The sequence below is a fragment of the Symphodus melops genome (genome assembly GCF_947650265.1).
Source record: "Symphodus melops genome assembly, chromosome: 8".
NCBI lineage: Eukaryota > Metazoa > Chordata > Actinopteri > Labriformes > Labridae > Symphodus > Symphodus melops.
In genome coordinates this window covers 4,082,777-4,103,738 of record NC_136698.1, presented here as the reverse complement: position 1 = coordinate 4,103,738, position 20,962 = coordinate 4,082,777, and the positions used below count along the sequence as shown (strand labels likewise).

The 20,962-nt window shown below is 41.3% G+C and overlaps 1 long non-coding RNA gene across 8 annotated transcripts in view; it reads right to left on the bottom strand.

The window, feature by feature from the left end:
- Positions 1 to 20,962, bottom strand: part of LOC306828788 — a 100,679-nt gene that overhangs the window by 51,343 nt on the left and 28,374 nt on the right. For all 8 annotated transcript variants that reach the window (XR_013779781.1, XR_013779782.1, XR_013779783.1 and 5 more), the window contains one exon: positions 17,633 to 17,729. This is a non-coding gene — a long non-coding RNA (uncharacterized lncRNA). The remainder of the gene's footprint in view (positions 1 to 17,632; positions 17,730 to 20,962) is intronic.

Here is a 20,962-nt window from a genome sequence, read left to right as displayed (position 1 = left end):
TTTGTATCAGGGAGAGTGATTTCATAATTACAGGGTTGCTCTGTTTTGACGTGATTCTTTCACTCGTATAAACAAACAATAAAATCACTCTAAGAGTATTATCACTTGAATGGAGGGAAAAAAGAAAGCTACACTTTAAAAACAGGCCTTGGGCTCTACTGAAGGAGGCTGAAGGAGGAATTTAAAACTCAAGATATTCTGTAATTGAGTAACCCACGTCACTCACAGCCTCGTTTGAGCTCAGCTTGTCACAGAGCCTGTAAATGAGTCCGTCTTGTTTAGCTCTGCCTCTGGGCTGTTCGCAGCTGAGGGCAGAACGGTTCACACAATGGAGCCATTCGGTTCGAGCTTAGCCCTTAAAACAACATGCCACTCAATGATCCCAATGATCCTTCTGGAAAACAATGGTGGGACACATCAGTCAGGCCTGTGTGGGAGGGAGGCTGGCAGGGGGGGACAATGATGCCCCCGTGGAGCCGTCCCGTTGGGGAAGACGTTCTCAACGGGACGGCTCTTTTCACAGCCTGACCTGGAAGAGATCTGCATGGTGAGGGAGCAGGGGGCAAAACTGAGGGGGATTAACTGCACAATGATCCATCTCAATAAATTCTTTTAACCTGCACTGGATGCCAGGATCACTCAAACACCAATATGTCTGGTGTTACTATTTGACATTATTAGTAACAAGTATTCTTAATTAAATTTCTATTTGCAGGTACATCTCTTCTCAGAATCAGAAAACTGATTGTCTGAACTACTTGATCAGAAACAAACCCATGCATGATGTGGAGTTAGTATTTTTCACAGTTCACACACGACATGTTGCATCAAGGCATTTTATTCAAATGAAATGTTCCCATTGCTCTTTGGATAAAGTATGCTGAGATGTAGCATAAGGTTTTGGGCTCAGATGAAATCCAGGAGGACAGGGATAAAGCAGAGGCCCCCTGGGTCATAAATACCATAAAGCCTGCAGCATATTACCCAGTGCCAGACCAATCTCTGTTCATTACCGCTCCACGCTACTCAGCACTTCATTTAAAACTCACATTCCTCTAATTAACACACACTGCTGGGTACAGATGAGCCAGCACAGAGCCATGTCTGTCTGTCCCTTAGCTTTTACTACTCACTCAATAATGCATCAGTCATCACCTTTCTTTTTGTTTCTTCCATCTTGTCCTTTCATTTCCTGCTTGTTGGCCTTTATTTCATAATATGTTACTTAGAATAAAGGAACTGAGTAACCTTAAACATAAAGCTGTAGAATAAGCTGTTTCTCCATCAACATTCATTTAACTAATGTTGTCAAAATCTTTGATATTGACGTTTTCAGTACTACACGTCTGAAGACAATTCAATCTGCTGTTATAATGACACATACTACACTGTCTGTCTGAGCAGATTTTCTTGGTGGTGTTTTGTGTAAAGGATCTCACAGGGTGATTGACGGCTACCTGCTGTCCATAAGGTAGGAACCTTAGTGACAGGTCAGGTGTTCCACCTGTGAGGGGAACACCTGATTGTTTTTTTTTTTGGTTTGCAAATGTGGAGCCAATAAATGTAAAATAAACAAAGGACATGTTCAACAATGCAATTTGACTCGGACTTTCATTCATCCAACAAGTTCAAGTTTCAGAACGTCAATAAAATTATCCAGGTGCAGCGCCTCAGTGGCTTAAAGCCGCGCTCAGCCTTCACGCGCTTACAAGTGAACGAGAGAGAGCACAAATACGTTGGCAATGTTTGACAGTGTGACGGACATAGTCAAGCTTTTTGTGCAACTAATAAGACAGTGTGCAGGAATTTACCGGCTTGTTTTGGTAACTTAAATTAAGAAATGATCAAATATTGGTTGCTTAGAACTCATGTTTTTATCACTGTGTTATTGAAACCTGGCATCATGACAATCCGATACTAAACACAGCTTCACTGCAGGCTCGCCCTTTTTTTCGCTCTCGTGATTGCTGTAGAGGGCAGAAGGAAACATGGGTGCATCAGAATCTGAAGAAACAGTTTGTCCAACAAATTGGAAGCAGTAAATATTTGCTCGTTTATTACATCAACCAATTACACTGCAACAGAATTAGCTGAAGGCAAACATTTAAAGAAAGAAAGGCACGTCGTTTTTTAACACCAGCTAACGCCGACTGACTGAGGTTGTTTTTCATCGTAAATGAAACCCGCGAAATGACACGCGGCGATCTGCACAGTGATGGATACACGAGACAGAAATGAAAGTTTTTATAATGTCCTCTGTGTTCATAAGATCCAGGAACAACCAGCCATTCATCTGAGCTCACATTGGTTTCACGACACATTGCCGGCTGTTATTAAAGGAGTCGTCTGTGCAGCTTAAAGTAAATGACTCTGCTGCTATCACAGGCGCTTATGTGGATGAGATGATGCGTCTACTGATAGGTTTGTAATGGACTTTTCCTGTTCATTAACTGAGTTATAGCGGCAGGATTTTATGCTTTGCGGTTCTAAATTGAACAATGCATCTCCAGTGTTTAAAGTAATATTCATATTTTCAAAATCAATGTTAGTAAAATTTTATGTACACAGTTGTATTTGTTGATGGCCAGCCGCGGCAAATAAAGATAAGATTTATGAAGGCGAGGGTCTCCTCTCGCTATACTATTATCACAAGTGAAACGCAGACCATAAAAAACTTTAATTAAAATTTTAATTAACACCGGTAATCAATAGGGTGTAACATAACATCTCACATATTCTCAGTGGCATGGAGGAAAATGTAATCAAACAAATACAGAGGGACCAAATATGATGATTTTATAGGCTCATAAGCTGAAGGTAAGTGTGGCAGGACGAGTGGGACGAGGCTTTCTCTCCTCTCTCATGTTTGGTAATGTGCTGCAGGCTTTAATGCATTATTTGTTGTTGTTGTTGTGTACAACCTTATACTTCATCTACCTTTTATTTAATATCATTTCAAAAGAGTACTGATTAAACCTTGAAAATCTTAATACAGACACCTTTTATCTGCTATCAGGACGCTATATGTGAGTGTGTTTCTGTCACTCTGATACTTTAAATACCTGAATGCCAAACAAATCTGAATTCTCATGTTTAACTTTTTGTTTTGGATTAAATATATTCAGTCCTTCTGCAAGACAAATGTCCCTCCTTGTTCAAAGTAAGTATATCATCAATTCTTTGATAGAATCCGTGGCTGGTTTAAGACCCTTCAAAACAATTTCACAAACAAGCAAGAAGAAGAAGACATGAGTTCTGAATTCCTGAGGTCATTGTTTGCAAAACACAAACAGAATAACGCACACGTGCACCATGGGGAACCTGTAGATATACACTCATTTTTTGGAGTTTGATGCCTTGCTCAAGGGCAAGTGCTCGCAAAGTGTGCAGGCACTTCTACAGCAACCAATATTTAGTCCATTCTTTGGTCCAATCAGGACTTGAAACAGCCATCCTCTAGTTGCCAGCAGACTGACTACGTTTGGGACAGAGAGCAAAATGTCTTTGAACCAAAGTATCACATCAACAAACACTCAACACAGAGATTAAAAGTATTGTTGGTCTCTATCCATGAGTGAGCGTTGACTAAAGGCCGGTTCTTGCATCGCCACAACCAAAGCAAACATCAGCCAACAGGGCAAAATGCAACAAAGAGAGAAGTTGGCAAAGTGAGAGAGAAATAAGCTAGCAGACAAACACAAAGCTTGAGATGCAAGTGAAATCATAAATCAATGTATTATCAAACTGAGATTTTTTTTACAGTGAATTGAAAATATTGTCGTATCAGATTAGGGTTCACGTTAATTTCACATCAAACATGACACCCTGGCCATTAACAGAGAGGAGAACATTGTTTCAGTGGAAGCAGATAACCTTTGGGCCATATCTTGTGTCTCGTGTTAAAAAGGAGCCTAACCTCAATGCAAATGTTAAAGACAAGTAAAAATCTAGCGAAAGAAAATAGACAGAGTCAAAGAGAGTATTAGGATAATAGTCCCAGAAAATTTGTCTGCGATCTTTTCTTTCTGCCATTTCTCTCTCTCTCTTCTTGTTTTCCAGAGGTAATCTGCACCTCCAGCCAGACGCAGGCGCACAGCTCATCCAAACAATAAATACTCTGCCGCGGCCACAGAATGGGAAGAGCATAAAAGGCAATGAAGAACATTTCAATCATGCATCGTGGGTATTTTCATGTTACTATGGAGGGAAAGTACACATAGCAACCCTTGGATCATTGTAACAGTGAAAGAGAGAGGCTCAGACGGATCGTTCATGAAGCAATTTGTGGTAAAGAAAACAAAACATATTACCTAAAGAAATCTCTCTTTAAACTGTGAAAACACAATCATCTGCCAGTCTGCTTTCTCATGCAATTGAGGAACATCTGGAGAGGTTTTTTTTCCACCTAAAGTTAGCTAACTCTAGCAACATCTTAACAAACCTACAAAAGGTCCTAAAGACCTACAATTGAACTGGCTGTGAATCCTTTTTAGCTCCTTCATTTATCACAATAAATGAAAAGATCAAACAATTTACTGAGCAAAATGAACAGTCAATATTATACTAAATGGCCTCGGCTGAATAATTAAATCAAATTATTGGTTCAGTCATAATGTTAACGCATCTATTTGTGGGTATTTACAATGCAGATTACATTTCTCATATTCAGTGATGCTAAACGAATTCAAACACTGGAATCGCACTTTCATTTTTCATTGCACAATTTTTTCCTCGTAAGAACATAAATCTAGAAAATTGAGCTCTCTCTGAGCACTAAATAATGTGATTATTGATCTCTGTGTAAATTCTCCTCTTGCTCTAATCCGTCCTCACGCAGGGTCAGAGTTCAGGCTCAGCTTGCAGCACCCTCTGCGTCTGTGTCCAGGACAAATCAGCTGTTCTAACCTGACTCACTGATGCTCCAACAAAGTCACCTCTTGTTGCCCTGAAGCAGACTACTGAGACACTGCCAACACGCTTCTTGCATAACCTTTGTATTTCCAATTTGACCACTTGACCTTTTTGTCTTGTGAGTGGGTGTAGTTGACATTGTATATATTTTATGTATAAGACATTTTCATCCTTATGCAGAATTATGCACATCCAGATTTTTAGAACATAAAAACATTTCTGCAGTCGTGGGAGGTGGAGCTTTCACTCATCAGGCTTTTCTCCTGTGTATAATCTATCAGTGCTGATCTAAGAGGCAGACACCCTCCCTACTTTTAAACAATCCACAAATATTTCATGTTTTTGACAAAGTCAGTATATATATATATATATACATACATACATACATACATATATTCAATATAACATGAATGACGCTGGGAATCCACTCAAACAAGCCAAGTCAAATTCAACCTTGACATACACAATCAATATATGTTCAGCTTCTTTTTTTTTAAAATAACTGACACGGCTGATTTATCCAAATCTGCAGCTCCTGCGTCAGACACTTTTAGGCTACTCGCATGTCTGTTGAATTCTGTGACCTTTAGCCTTTTCTCCAGCTGTGTTGTCTCAGTGTGTGCAGGTGAAGGTATGTGAGTGTCAGGACCGAGCTTTGACAGTGCAAAGGTGTCTGTGTGTGTGTGTGTGTGTGTGTGTGTGTGTGTCTGTGTGTGTGTGTGCGTTTATGCGGTCTGCTCACTAGACCTAAGAGTAACCCAGCAATGACAAATAGTTTTCCTCTCTCTTCCTCTCATCACTGCCCTTTACCCTAACTGAGAATTTCATCTGCAAACACTGATTTAGGTAGCCTGCCGCGAAGCCGCTTTTTGCACGGCCTATTTTAAAAAAACACGGCCTTGAAATTTTTGCACGGCTTGACCTAGGCCGTGCAAAAATCTACATTTAATAGACGTGCTTACTACACGGGTTTCTGTACGGTGCCACCCGTGCCCTATTTGGTAGGCGGAATGTCAGGATAACGATAGCCGCTATGTAAATAGCGTCAAATGGTAGCAGCTAACCGCTAACAGCTATCCGCTAACTAATAAATCCAACAAAAGAGAAAAAATGCTACACAAACAAAATCAACGCTGGAGACATCCAGCTGCTCATCCACTCTGTCACTGACATGTGACTCTTTATTACAAGAACTCAATCAAGCTTTGTTTCAGAGAAGGCTGTGTGCGGCGAGGAGAAATACAGACGTCAACAATCAGCTGTGTGTTACAGTCAATGGTTTAAACACGGCGGAGTTTTGTTTACCGACGTAACACGGGAAGTGACGATTTTTTCAACCAATCAACGGACTGCAGGGTTTAGCTCCACCTTTTCGGGTCAGCGCCACATTCGAAAATGCTGACAGATGATTGACTTATCAAGGTCTAGGGATCTATTATTACTGGATGACACATGTAATATTATGAATTTATGTGTTTGTTTGTTTTTTAAAGAAAGTGCAGAGAGAAGCAGTGGGCCAACAAAGGGGTTAGACAACATGAACCAAGTGAGTTGCAGTCAAATGACAAAGGGGTGTGTCAGGGCAGGGGCTGTACAGTAAATCAACATTATCAAGCTTGGGAAAACTAAAATGTGTAACAATGCATCTTATTGAACAGAATGCACCATTTAGAGACTTATTCAAAACCAGTGTGTTAGGGAGCACATAACCTCCGCTCCGGCGTGCCGCGCCGCCGTGAGTGACACTGAAAAAAATTTGCACCCCCTGTATTTTTTTTTGCACCCCCTGTTTTCCCATTTCTGCCTAAATCACTGTCTGCAAACAGCTCGATATGACAGGCGAATGTTTGCTCAGCTTCGAAGGCTTTTCAGGCTGAATATTTTTTAAGTAAATGTTTGTGCAGTTGTTTCTCCTTTTTATCTTTTATTTCTCCTGATCTTTTTTCTTCTTTTCTCTGGAAAAAAGAAAAGAAAAACTAATTGAAAACTATTCCCTTTCAGATAATTATTGTTGCAATAAAAGGGGAGAGTTTTGTCTATGCAAGGGGAGTTTGCATCTTCTCTGTGTTGATGCACAAATACAGCACAGATGGTGGAACTCTTAGTGCTTGCTCCTTCTCCGTCCCCGGTGTCAAAAATGCTGGCTGGCTTTCCAATGAACAGATTTTTTACTGCTCACATCTAATAAATATTTAGGATTAACTCAATGAAACGATGCAAACACAAATGAAATGTATTTAATGGGCATCCTGTCCATTGGAGGAGTTTCAATAGGGCACCATTGAGGTGTGAAATGGCTACAACAGGCAATATAAAACTCACACGGTCTCTCTCTCTCTCTCTCTCTTTGCTCTCTTTGAGTCTCCTTGTCTCTCGCTTGCACACTCTCATGCTCACACACACACGAAGAAAAAAAAAAAAAAAGAAGCACCTAATATTTTCTGTCAGCAAGATTGTGCATACCCCCAACCTTCAAATAATTTACTGCCATGTTTCTACAGAGTGTTTGGCACAAAAGTGTCACTAAATCTCAGCCCTCAAAGTCAAACGTCAGGTAAACCACAGAGAAATAATGTTTATTTTCTCTCAGCCCTGGCCCTGTTCTTAACCATGCTGTCAGTGCACCAGGAGCTCGTATATCTCACAAATTCCCCCATGATCGGTACAAGTAGCCTTTGAAAAGTGACTGAGGACAAACTAAAGCTGGTTCTTTATTACTTGTAAGTCCGGAAACGATGACATACACCTTTTTCATTCTCTAAAAAGCATTGCAAGTCTGAACGTATCGTAAAAAGCTGTCGGATTAACTAAACCAATCTAATGACACAGGAAAGGCTGCTAATATCAGGCTTGGCACACTAGCTCAGTTCCTCGCAGGCCTTTCAGCAGCCTTAAAATCAAAAGTGTAGTTTTGTTTTGGTAAATATCACTTCTGCTAATACTCCTCTTGTTATGTGGTAATATGCAATAAATCAATCTTTATTTTTAAAGCACTAATTCATAACAAATGTCATCTCGAGACACTTTACAAAAGCGCAGGTAGAAGACCGTACTCATTGTTATATTCTCTACAAAAAAAAAAAAAAACAGTTCAAAGTGCCCATATTTTGTGCGTTTGCATGGATGTACGCATGTTTGTAATGTGTACATGTTTGAGACACATTAATAGTGACCGTACCCCCCTCTGCTTCAGGACACATCAAACTATTTGCCTGCTCTCTAAATGATTATGTCTGCCTGTGCTTAACCCCTTCAACCCTATTCAACACTGTAATAGAATTTCTCAACTCATCCTACCGTCTCAATTCCCTCCACCATAACCCAAATAGCCTTTTCCCTCAGAATCCCTATTCTCTAAATGCATTCACATAAACATTGCACACAGGGATGGAGAGCTTAACCAGCAGCAGAAAAGAGGTGTGGGCTGAAAGCGAGGGTCAGATAAAAATAAGCAGGTGGATGGAGGCAGCTTCCCACCGTCCACTGCTGTCATACATGCTTTATTTCTTCTCCTCAAGATTCACAATGGGATATACTCTAATAACAAATCATTTCTTTTAAAGTATGCTTTTTAATCTGGCCATGCTTGACAGGCCCCATCCTTTCCCCTGAAGCAGAAGACCACTTAGAGGCCAGGCCAATAAGGCCCAGCAGCCCTGTGGCCTGACTGGGGTGATTTGTCAGCCCCCCCCCCCCCCCCCCCCCCCGCTCCCCCCAGCGTTCCTGTGGTGGTCATACCGATGGATTTATCCCAAGGTAAATGGAGATAGCCCTCACCGGCCGTGGTCCCAGCACTCTGATTACAGGCTCTTTCTACAAGTTGCATTGATAGATGTTGCTTGTGTTTATCTATTTACAATGCCACTAAATCTGCGAATACAATGTAAAATGGGCAGAAGGGGCTTCGGCTCTTGGGGCTGAGTGAGAGAGGGAGCAAGTCCTGCACAGTTTGATTTATGCTTTGCCATGCATAGCAATAGAGAGACAGTGCTGATGAAGGGTCTGAGATGAAACAGCTCGGCGGGGCGGAGGTTATGGTTTTGCATTGGGGTCGGAAGGGTGCTACGATGAATCTCATGCATTTCTCACACCGGGTGCTGTCCACCATGCCATAAGAATAACAAACAAGGGATGAGGGGAGCGTTTCAGGCACACAGGGGAAAACAGAATGTACTTTCCTGACAACAATGTGGAGCCAATCGGAGATGCACAGTGGTGAACATTTATCCCAGCGCTCCCACATCTATGGTGAAGAGTAATTCCATCCAGGGACAATCACTGGGACAGCTCTGGTTCAGACAGGCTCTTCCATCTCATTCCCATCCAGCCAACCTAAACCAGCTCTGCTCCACAGCCATGAAGAGAACACAGCCCTTGCTACCAGCTTGAATACATTTCTGTTCCAAGACTTCAAACCAACAATTATTAACCTGAGATACAAAAACTTAAAGAAAACGACCTGATTTGTTTCCATATATCATAAGAAAATAGGCAAAACATAGAACTTCACTAGTCAAGATTCAGCAGAATCCTCAAAGCCATCAAGATGATTGCTTTGAACTCTGTTCTGTTTCAGGAACGATTCTATTAATCCAAACTTTTCATCTTGCGCTCTGTAAGGAGGCGAAGAAATAACCCTTTTGATATCCAGTATCTTAATAGTAAACTTGTTCCTTTAAGTATTTTTGGGGAAATGGTGTTGATAAAATGTGCTCATAATTGATCATATTATAAAACATTTTTAGATGAACATGATCCTGGGTTTAAAGTCTCCAGTAAAAAATAGTGAGGTCGGATTCTTCTTTGATTCAAAGCTAGCGTGAAACTCCAATCAGACCTTAAATTAATCAATTCTGGCATCATCGTCAGTAATTATAGCCATTAGACATCTAGTATACCGCAAGTCAAAGGAAGTGCCATCAAGTTGGACCTTAACCATCTGAACTGCTAGAAGAGAAGGCGCCAAAGTTGTTTCTATCCACAGTACAGTATCTCTTACCATTCACGCCCACACACCTCAACAACAACCCCCCTCCTGCCCCAACCTCTTGGAAAGCTTATGTATGGTGTGCTCATTGTTTCCTCAGCCTATTGAAGTAAAGATAACTGTGGGTTGTGAGAGCGCTGAGTGATTATACATCAGTAAAATCACAGGGGGTATATATCACTGCCACAGGGACACACCCACTGGAATGAATTGGGTCAAATGAGAGCAGTGCATCGGGCAGGGCGCATTGACAGTTACTAATGCACATCCCATGGCCACTAACAGGAGTGATCAAATTGCGGGAGGTTGGTAAACTTTGCCTGTTAAGGACAGGGGCAGTTGATGCTTGTAGGAAGCTTTGCAGTAGTGCTATAGGTAGGTAGCTAAATCAACACTTCAGCAGTAAAGCAGGGTGACAGGGCTGGACTTCATTTGGACAAAGAAGAGTGGAGTGTTTTTCCATAAGTATCGACCTCACCTGTGAGAGAAATAAGACCATGTGCAACAGAGAATAGAGAACATGGAAGCACGGTGTGGACTACATGGGAAATAGACGTCATCATCAAAAGGAGGCAGAATTTGCAATCTCACCTTTAATTCAAGATTCATTCTACAAGTCATTTAGCAGACACTTGTGTCCCAAGCAACATACATCAGAGACAAAAGCAAAGATGTAGAGAGGAAGAAAGAGTCTGTAAATTGCTCAACAACAGCTTGAAGTCCGGTGCTGCCAGGCAGTGCAGAGAGGCACAGTTCATCATCGACATCTTCTCAAGACTCCCAGTCTGCAACAACACCATCCTAAATATCATCCATGTTGCCATCAACATCATCCTCATCGTAAGTACCATTACAAACCTTAAATGAATAGGTGATCATGAAAGAGCTGTGTAACACTCAGGATACAAAACTATTTCAACAAAATATGGATGGATTCTCTTCAAATAAAATCAGTGCACCAAACACATTTGTGTTTATTCACATAGAGGAAATCCTAACACACCATGTAGCCAAACAGACTTGAGGCCAGCCTTTTTGGGGGAATCTCCATGTAGCAAGGTCAAGTCTCTGAGGCTGCTCCTTTAGCTCGTCATCCTCTCAGCACATTAGCTATTCATTTATGTAAGGACCTAAAGACAGTTTCAAACAAAATCTTAAAAAATAAAATTACCAACCCTGCCTTAAATTAAGAAATCATGGTAAAGGATGTATGCTATTAGTGCACACTGAATTTTGGATCTTTTCAGATATAGCTGTAAGGAATAGAATTTCTGGCATTAATATGTTTGAGTAAAGTTTTGGTTCGATCTGTATTTTTTGTAAACATTACATTTTTTTTACATGTATTAGTTTGTGCAGATTTCTTGTTAGACAGACAAGTGGAGGGAGAGAAAGGAATGTTTCACCCTGGTCTGTGATCCTGCCACACCACTGAGTTTGTCCTCCCTCAGAACTGTTATGTTATCACACTACAACACCAGAGAACACAGACATGCCCAGACTGCAGAGGCACGGGAGAAACATAGGGTCCTCAGTGTTTGACACACGTCTTTTAAAGGTAAGGCTGTATGATTCTCTGACAACGAAAAAAAATGCGCACCAATGTTCTATGAAATAAAAATGCGCACGCCACGATGTGTGTACAACAATGTCAAAGGTTGAGGTCCAACCTGTGTCAGTGCTCTGGCGTATGTATGCAGAGAAGTGTCTACATGTACAATTGAGTGGATACGGCCTAAAGACAGTGACTCTGAGTCACACCTGTCTGCTGCAGTTTGCACTGAGGCGAGGGGAAGCACAACAGGCATGTAGTGTCTGTACACGCCTGTGCACCTGGAGAAAAAGACCTGATGGCTGCACAAACACAGAACAACAACATATAGAAACTCTCAATGCTACGACGCTGCAGTTCATATGTGAAACATTGACAGCACACTATTATAGTCTTAAATGATGGTGAAAGTATAGTCACAATCGTATGTCTCTTTTTTTCTTTAAGTAGTTCAAGGTTTCATTTGTGCTTAAAAAATGAATAAGGTCATTTCATGTGAAAAACAGATTGATTCTTGGTGTTCGTGTGTCACAGTACAAACTACAGTCATACTCCACTCTAATGATGTTTTCCCAAATGCTAATGTTCACACAGCTGGTTGTCCGTGATACACGAGCTGACAGCACTGACTGTCAAGTTAAGGAAGAAAGTGCTCCTTCTGTTCAGTCTAACTCTATGTTCAGAAATGTACCAGTGTAGTGTGACTTGGCCTGTGGATTGGCAGTGGACTGATACTCTGAAGCCTTGTGCGTGTGTGTGTGTGTGTGTGTGTGTGTGTGTGTGTGTGTGTGTGTGTGTGTGTGTGTGTGTGTGTGTATAAGCTGTGACCTCGGATGTGTACAACACCTGTGTCCACTAAGCAGGAGATGCATTAAAGACCTGCAGCTGCAAAAGCTTGCTCTCTCACTGTGTCACACAACAAAGAGCCACACACAGTACACACATGTGCACACATAATCAAAGGACACAAATTCAAACACGCGTAAGCAAACATGAGACATGTCAATACAAAATGCAAGCACGTAAACAAAGACTGTTATCGCACTACAAAAGCAAAGTGTTTATCCCCGTCTTTAAAGGCACACTCCCAGTCCATGATGTCGTCCACACATACACAAGAACACACATATTTTGTCTCTCTGCAGGATTATGACATGTTATTAATTGCCGCCATTACCAGCGACAGCTTGCCCGAGAACTGGGCCCTTCTCTGGGGGCGTGAGGCCTGGTGTCGCAGCATACAAAAAAGTGAGGGGGGGTGGGGGGGGGCACATAGAAATAGTTAGTGAGTGATGCAGGAAAGGAAAGAGGACAGAGAGAGAGAGAGAGAGAGAGAGAAAGAGAGAGAGAGAGTGAGAGAGGGAGACAGGAAAGGTGTAATGCGTCAAGCAGCGCGATGCAACACTCTGCCCAAAAGGGATTGTGGGATTGTGAATAATTTATCAGAAAACATTTTTCTTGGTCCTTTCCACAGACTCACAAATCCTCCCCGAGCTCTCTTTAGGCTGGGCTGGAGATAATGTACTTTGTGACTCTGTGTGTGTGTGTGTGTGTGTGTGTGTGTGTGTGTGTGTGTGTGTACACCTAGGACATATTGCTCACTTCTGACTCACACGTAAACACAGAGGACATCCGTGGAGGAACACAGATGTACTTGAATGCAAACATAGGATAAAGTACAAGTCTGTACCAAAAGTCTTATTCGGTCAGTTTCTAATTCAAATTGCAAAGACGAATGTTTCCATGGCAACAGCCCAACTTGTTCTTGTTGCCAAAACATAATTGAATAGTGGATAACAAAAGATCATAGAGCCATATTGTGCTTACAATTCATGGAAAGCAAAGCAGATGGTAATTTACAAAGATATCAACAAATTACTAATCTTGAATGTAAATCAGTGACACAGAAATCTCTGAACCTTGTCACATGTTCACTGGCCCGTCTAGATCTCTTCTACGTTCACATGTAGCGAGTGAGAGAGACAGAGAGAGAGAGAGAGAGAGAGAGAGAGAGAGAGAGAGAGAGAGAGAGAGAGAGAAATTGATTGGAGGGAGTTTGAAGGAGAATTCGATTGTCAACAGCGTCCTGGCATCAACTCCCCCGGCCCATTCATCTGTAGCAGCAGAAAAAAACAGTTGCGTGAACTGTCACACCCAACTCTACTGTTAATTTAAGGTAATTAGCAAGCGAGTGATTCCCAATACATCATGGTGCAACTGGCAGACTCCACAATATTTCACAGCCAATCTGTTACCTTTGCAGCCCCGCCTCCAACCCCCCCCCCCCCTCCCCCCGCTACCATTTCAGACACATTAGCTACCCGCACAAACACACTTATCTCTGATGACAAACACACAAACAGACACGTCGGAGGATGCACTGACATTATCACACAAGGTGTAAGAGGTGTAAGATAATAAAAATAAATAGTTTTGTTTTCAGGCCACCCAGCCTGATGTACACTGTTAGACCTAATTCTAATAAAGCAAAGATGTCATGTGTTTGGGTAAAAAGGGGTGTAGGGAAACTAAATTAAAGGGGAAACATTAAATAGATTATTTGTACTATAAAGTAGTGGATTAGGGTTCGGACAAACAAGCCAAATTAGACGGGAACAAATAACTATTTTTAGATGATTTCAGTGTTGTGCAAATGTTTAAAAGTCGGAAAACAAATTTTAGAATCACTCGAACTTTTGAAGTGAAGAGGCATCATTTGTCATCAGTGAAGCCTGTTTAACACACAAACAATATAAATGATCATGTTCTCATATTGTATTTTCTTTCTAAGGCTGATTTAATGGCTCAAGCCTCTTTGTGCAGGTACAATGCATCTTATACATTTTATGTTACACAGTACAATGATTTCTCATTCACACAGTTTTCATTCACCGCCTTTCTTTCCAAACTCTGATGTATTATCTGGAGGACAGGCAACCAAATGAAATAAGATTCTTCTGGTTTGAACACTATTGAAAACATTTGGGATGATGTGATCACACTTCTCAACAAAACATCGGCTCAGTTGGTTTATAAAATCTAAAGGCAGAAATGTCAAATATTATACCTTTAAAGGGCTGATGCTCATGTTCTAACAGCACAAACCTTTTCAAAAGCCTCCCCACATGAGAATCCTGTGTCATTCAGTTACATGATTGAAAATGTTCTGATGAATACAGTGTACATTTTTAAACACCCCATAGCAAGCAGCTTTGGTCACTCCACTGTGTGCTCTTAAATCGAGCACATTCACAATGGATCAAACACAAAGTGGAGGGGAAACACTCGATACAAACGAGAAGACTCATGGCACAACTACAGGCACAAGCTAGCAAATGAGCTAGTTCTGCTGTTAAGTCATCCATTGACCGCTGGATGTGCCTTCGTCCAGTCCCGCTCCGCAACACGGACACTACCTCCGAGACGTCAATCCACGTCGGCCTATTGGATGCTGTTCAATGTGACTCCGACACTTTCAAGAGTCAACTGGGGACGTTTTTGTTTGTCCAGGCTTTTAATTAGTCTCTTTTAGGGCTGTTATGATCTCTGTACTGTCTGTTTGTTGCTTGTGATGATTTAAACCCTGTTTGTGAAGCACTTTGTGGCCCCTGCCTGTGAAAAGTGCTATATAAATAAATTTTACTTACTTACTTACTTACTATGGGAGCTCCCTCCTCTGGTTTAGTGCTCATAAAGAGAGCAAGGAAGTAATGCAAAGAGAAACACAGGAGAGAAAACACTGAGGTGAGAAGAAGCCCACATTTGAGGGGCAGAAAAGGTGATAAAATAACAAGTCCATGCTCCAAGGCATCCCATTCATTTCTGACAAAACAAACACATGTCACATGTGTACTAAACATACCACTCTATGGCCTCAATGCCTTTAAACCGGCTGAGTTCAAAGCTGCTGATGTAGAGCTACGGCACTTGAGCTTCGGTTTTCATGTCTGCCAGTGTTTGTTTTCTCAGTCCATGCAGTTGTTAATTTGTGTTTGAGTGAGTCTGTAAGTTTACACACAATTGCAAATACTGTACAGAAAAGAGTGTTCAGAAAGTCCAACATCTGGGTTGTGTTTGCTCAAATGCTTTGGATGTTAGAAACCGCTTCCACAAGCGATGTACAAGTGACCCCAAGATGTGATCACTGTTCTTCAGTCAGTTCTTCAAAGTCAAAGTCGACTTCATTGTCACGTTTGTGCTATATGTACTGGACACATGAAAAATCATTTCTCTACAACCTACTGTGCAGTTTCTCAAATAGAGTTGACATGTTTGGATCATAGCACAATAGATCATAAAAGCTGATTTTTATTCACCAAATAAGAAAACCTCACTGATTATTTATTCCATTATGCAATCATGGTTCTTGTATGACAAGGACAACAATCATTTTCATTGTGTTTTCAAGACTGTTCAATATTGTTCAAAATCAGACGTGGGCCTCGATCTTTTATCTAAAACCGTTCCCATTTGAAACACTAATTGAGCTAAATAAGACGTGTAAATGCCCGAACAGTTGTGCAGTGCAGCAGTGGCACCGCTCCAGAGTCATCAAGTTAATAGTTGTATTATGTCTAGCATGCTAAAGAATGGCAGCACATTAGCTCTGTGTTCAGCCATTGATAGAAAAGCCATTATGGAACGGGTAGTTTCATGTAGCTGTAGCCATGAGGGAGGCCTTTAGCTTTTACATTTTAAATACCTCGTGTATGCCGTGCTCAGTTTCAGACGGTAAGTGAACCAGCAGGCCTCTGTCTCAGACGGAGCAGCTGGGGAGGTGTGAGACTACTTTAGCTCGCTGCACCACATCAATCTCCTGAATGCTCCGTAAGATGTTTCACACTTTGGGACAGCGACACATGCATGCATCACACTTGCACTCCTACATTCACCTGCCATGTTCTATAAATGGTGCTATGTTGTTATAATGTAATAGATAATAGTTTACGTTGTACCATCACATTGATAGTGAGGTACAGTGATACTGCGGACGGTGTATTAGTAGGTATATAGTCTTTATAATGGCGACCGCACAAACACTGTGCCACGGGGCTGACATGACACACCATGGCACACTAAGGTATTTGCCTTCCTAATCATCTATATCATCACACATCTATTTCTGAGCTCACGAGTACTTTAATAACACTTGTAGAATGAAGATTAATTTGACTAACTGTATAAGACCGACACCTTTCAGCTCGTGGACATCCAAGGCCTCAAGCCAAAACGCCTCTGTCTAATAAAGGTAATACAATCCTCATACTACAATATTAGAGAATATTAGATACACTGTCTAGAGATGGGACTGGTCCGATATAATATCGGTATCAGGTCAGATATTGACGGAATTTACGTAGCGGTTAAGGGACTGACTGTTCCAATCAACGTTACAGGTGAAGAAAAATGGGTGGGCACTTTAAACATTGTCAGCTCGTACAGTCTCACTCTGAACTGTGAGAAGTGTCCTCAAATCGTCTCCATGACGACGTTCTGACTTCAATAAGATCAAAAGTACAGCGTTTCTCCACAATTCATTTGAAAACCTTACAGCTGTTGCTGCTGCCTGTTTGTATGTGAAGCCAGCACAACACAATGCAACACAGTACTTTATCCCCATCTTTGTGTAGCCTCACACATGCTGCCAATAACAACAACATTATTAGTTACAATCATAGAACAATTGAAATCAATATCGGTAAATCAGTATCAGAGTCGGATCTGAACTGAAAAAGGCGGATTGTTCGGTCTGTAGGAGACTTGTATTCAGCACGGTTATGCTGGAAATGTTTTGATTCGCAGCTAATTCATTAAAACAAAACCTGCAGTCACACAGCAGCATAAGGAAGTGTATGTGTGTTCTGTGATTTATTTTAACAATCAAAGCTGAATCTTTATTACTGCTAGTGTCACTGCAGTGCTCTATTTTGAGCTCCTATTGTTAAGTACAGGGCGTTTATGATCATTTTTTTAGTTATGTGCCACAGGGACATTTCTTTCCACAGCTTTCTTTCATTTGTTTTTTATCTGTTTGTTAACGTAACTCTACTGTCATCATGTTGCAGTGTGAAGCCCTCAGCGTCTTGATTGTGTCTGTTTGTTTCTGTATTTGCGTGTAATCAACTCGACCTTATTGTGTGGTCTTCAAACACAAACAGGGAGAGAAAACCATAAACACTCACCCTTCTTTGGATCGTGGTTTATATTTTTCCACTGAGCATGCTGTCTTTCACAGTGGTGGCACAAGACTCAGAGCCTGCAGTCCACTCGTCAAAGCCCCTGAAAAAGTCAAAGGAAAGGAGGCTTATGTTCAGTCACAATGATCCATTTAAACAGTAAACTATCAATGGCTAGCTTTGCGCTTTATGTGGTCAACGCCTTTACAGTTTCTGTCCTTCAAATGTCTTAAATGACGTCAAATTACGGAGAACACAGGACTAAGAGAAGGAGTCACAGGCTGCAGCTCCACCTGACACATCTTTTTGCTCATGTCTTGACTCTGAATGACAGCAGCAGTGCATTATGTTGCCGCCTGTCGTAAGGGTCTTTTGGCTTCAATTTTACACAATGGAAGTAAATGGAAACACGTTGTCCATGTTTATAAACATTCAGTGGTAGCTGCAATCAGACTGGATACTTCAAAGTACGTGTATTACAAATAGTATCTGCAAAGGTTTGACTCATTTTGGCAACATTTAAACAGCTGTTGTCAACTTTGCAGCCAAAGTTTGGTGATGAAGCCATATTGTGAACGAGGGACAGAGGCCATGAAGACCAGCAGAGCAGATCTGCCTGAGCGCCCCGCACTGTCACACTCGCACCTTGGAGCATTCAGGGTGTTCGGAGAATGGGAGATGATTGCATTCAGAGGTTTTTATCAACATTGTCTCAGTGGAAGTGAGACAATGAGAGCCTCAGAACGAGAGAATGAAAGGAGAGATTGGGGCGGTCGCTGGGGTCTGTAACAATCTTCATCTGATTTGTTTTTCCTCCTCGCTGCCTCTTCTATCTTTCTCAGTGAACCTTTTCTGTCTGAGGGAAAATGTGAGCAGACTCAGATCATCAGGTTCCTAGGCAACGGCGGCCATGTGCAGGATCGTATCATTGGATTATGGGTGTCGTTTTGGTCTCGCTTATTCCTAACCCTTCTTCTTTTCTTCCCGATTGTCTACTTTTTCTTTCTCTCTTTTTTTTTTTTTTTTACCCCATTTCTTCTTCTCCCTCCTCTCTGTTTGGCTGCACGGTAGAGATTTTTGTGCCTGGGAGATGTGCGGTGCTTCCAGCCAGTAGCAGCCGTGAGCATTTATCAAAGCCGTGCTCCGTAATGACCACTCAGCAGTGGGGAAATTGAGCTGACCCCGAGGCCAAGCTGTTAGAGGGGACTGGTGGGAAGGCCAGCGGGGTCAGGCCATCCTTGTCCCACCCACTTAGTGGGCATTTAGCGCTGAACCATTAGTTTACTGTTTGGAGGCCTCACAGCTATCCCTTGCACAGTACACACACACATACAAACATGCACACATACACACTGGTTCTCGCACACAGTGTGAACAACAACACCTCGGCCTAATCTTCAGCACTTCAATGTTTACCTGACACAAGTTGTAAAAGGAAAAGAGTCAAAGAAACCGAAGGGGTAAACTTTGTTGGCTGCTAGTAAATGCTTAGACTCGGCACTATCAGGAACTATTTCTCTGTTGTTGTACTGAAAACAGGTCAAGACAATATGGGCAAAGAAAAAGGAGCTTAATTTTTACCTTTTCTTTTGAGGATTTTACATAAAATCCAAGTGGAAATGGGAGAAAACACTGACAACAGAGCTTTGATTTCAAATGTGGATTTGCATTTTGTTGATGGTTGCCTCACAAGGTGGTTGACTCTCATTTACACCACCAAACCAATTTTTTTATACCCATCCAATGGATAGAATAGAAGCAATGTCTTATCAGTTAAATCTTGTAGAAAAAAATAAATGCTTGACACGTCCCCTCAAAACATAGATGAAGAATTTCACAATAACTGTATATGAATAAAAATGTTTACCTGTGATGTTTAAAGTAACGTTTAAGCATCTGTCATACCTCATCTGACCTTTGTTACTCTATTCTCAGACAATATGGAGACATTACATTTACCAGAGCTTGTTAATTACAGAGAGCTGCATTGAGACAGATTCCTGTCTCTAGTTAGCATTATTTAACTAGGCTATGTCTTTAGGCATTTGCTGACAACAGTCCAGTGGGCCGCCACGGGGCAAAAATCGCAGGGGAGCCTCTCACACAGACGATCAATATGGACGCAGATGGGAAGAGAGGTGGGGGCCGAGAAGAAAAAAAAGAGCTGGAATAGTCATTTTCGCTTGAGAGGCGCTCCCTTGAAAGCCATGAAATAAAAACCTGAACTTTAAAATTGATAAGGATTGATTTCGCTGACAAGGGATCATAACATACACCCCTTCAGAGACTGGCGGCGTGAGGGCTTACAGATGCCTGACGCATAAAGGAGAATGGGGAGGACGTAAATCTGACTACAGCACAGCAATTAGCCTTTTAGTGTGGTGAAGATATGGAGAATCTTTACTGTTTCATCAAATGGCATTAGGCACGCTGTGGGCCTGGAGGTTTCTGCAGGAAGATAAATGTTAGAATAAACTTGTTTGGACAGATGGATTGGATGGAATTCTTCACAAAGTTCACTATTTTCCCTCACAGATCCATATAGATCACTAGCGGACGGTTAGTTCATTATGTGTCCTCTATTAAATGTCACACAGTGTTTGAGCAATAAGTACAGAGACACGCTCACCCTAAATGACATTTTACACAATGTTTTTGAAGACAAAGTGTGCTGGCAGATACGCTTGAATAAGTTGATCTCAGTTTTTACTGAAAGAAGTTGAAAAATAAGTCAATCTAAGGAAGGAAACGCAGCGACACACATGCTTTGTTGACCAACACTACCTAAATTATACAACAAGAATGGTCACAGTGGTAATTCTTATTTTTTTCTTTATAGATTTCAATAATTGATAAGAAAAAAAAACTATGACTATAAAGTCCTGTAATGGTAGAAAAGGTGATAAAAGCTACGAGAAGAGTAACAAACAGACACAATGACTGAAAAAAAACCCCGCTTCCGAATCAACAATCGCAGAACCTGTAGACTCCTCATTAAATTAAATCTCTTCTTCTATTCTCATTCATTCTTTCTTGGAACGATTAATAATAATTTGTCCCAAATCATCTGTCTGTCATGGGAAAAGAATCAGGAGAAAATGAGTTCACTTAAAGTAGAAAAACTGATTGACAAAGTAACATTTGTTTTAGTGAGCACAAACATGTTGTAAAATTACATCAAGCAACAGGGTACAATCCTAAATTGAAGTAGACTCAGATCATCAGGTTCCTATGGCAACATCTGCAAGATCATTCATTATGGGTGCCATTTTGATATCGCTTCTTCCAACCCTTTCTTCTTTCCTTCCTGATTGTCTACTTTTTCTTCTTCTGCCT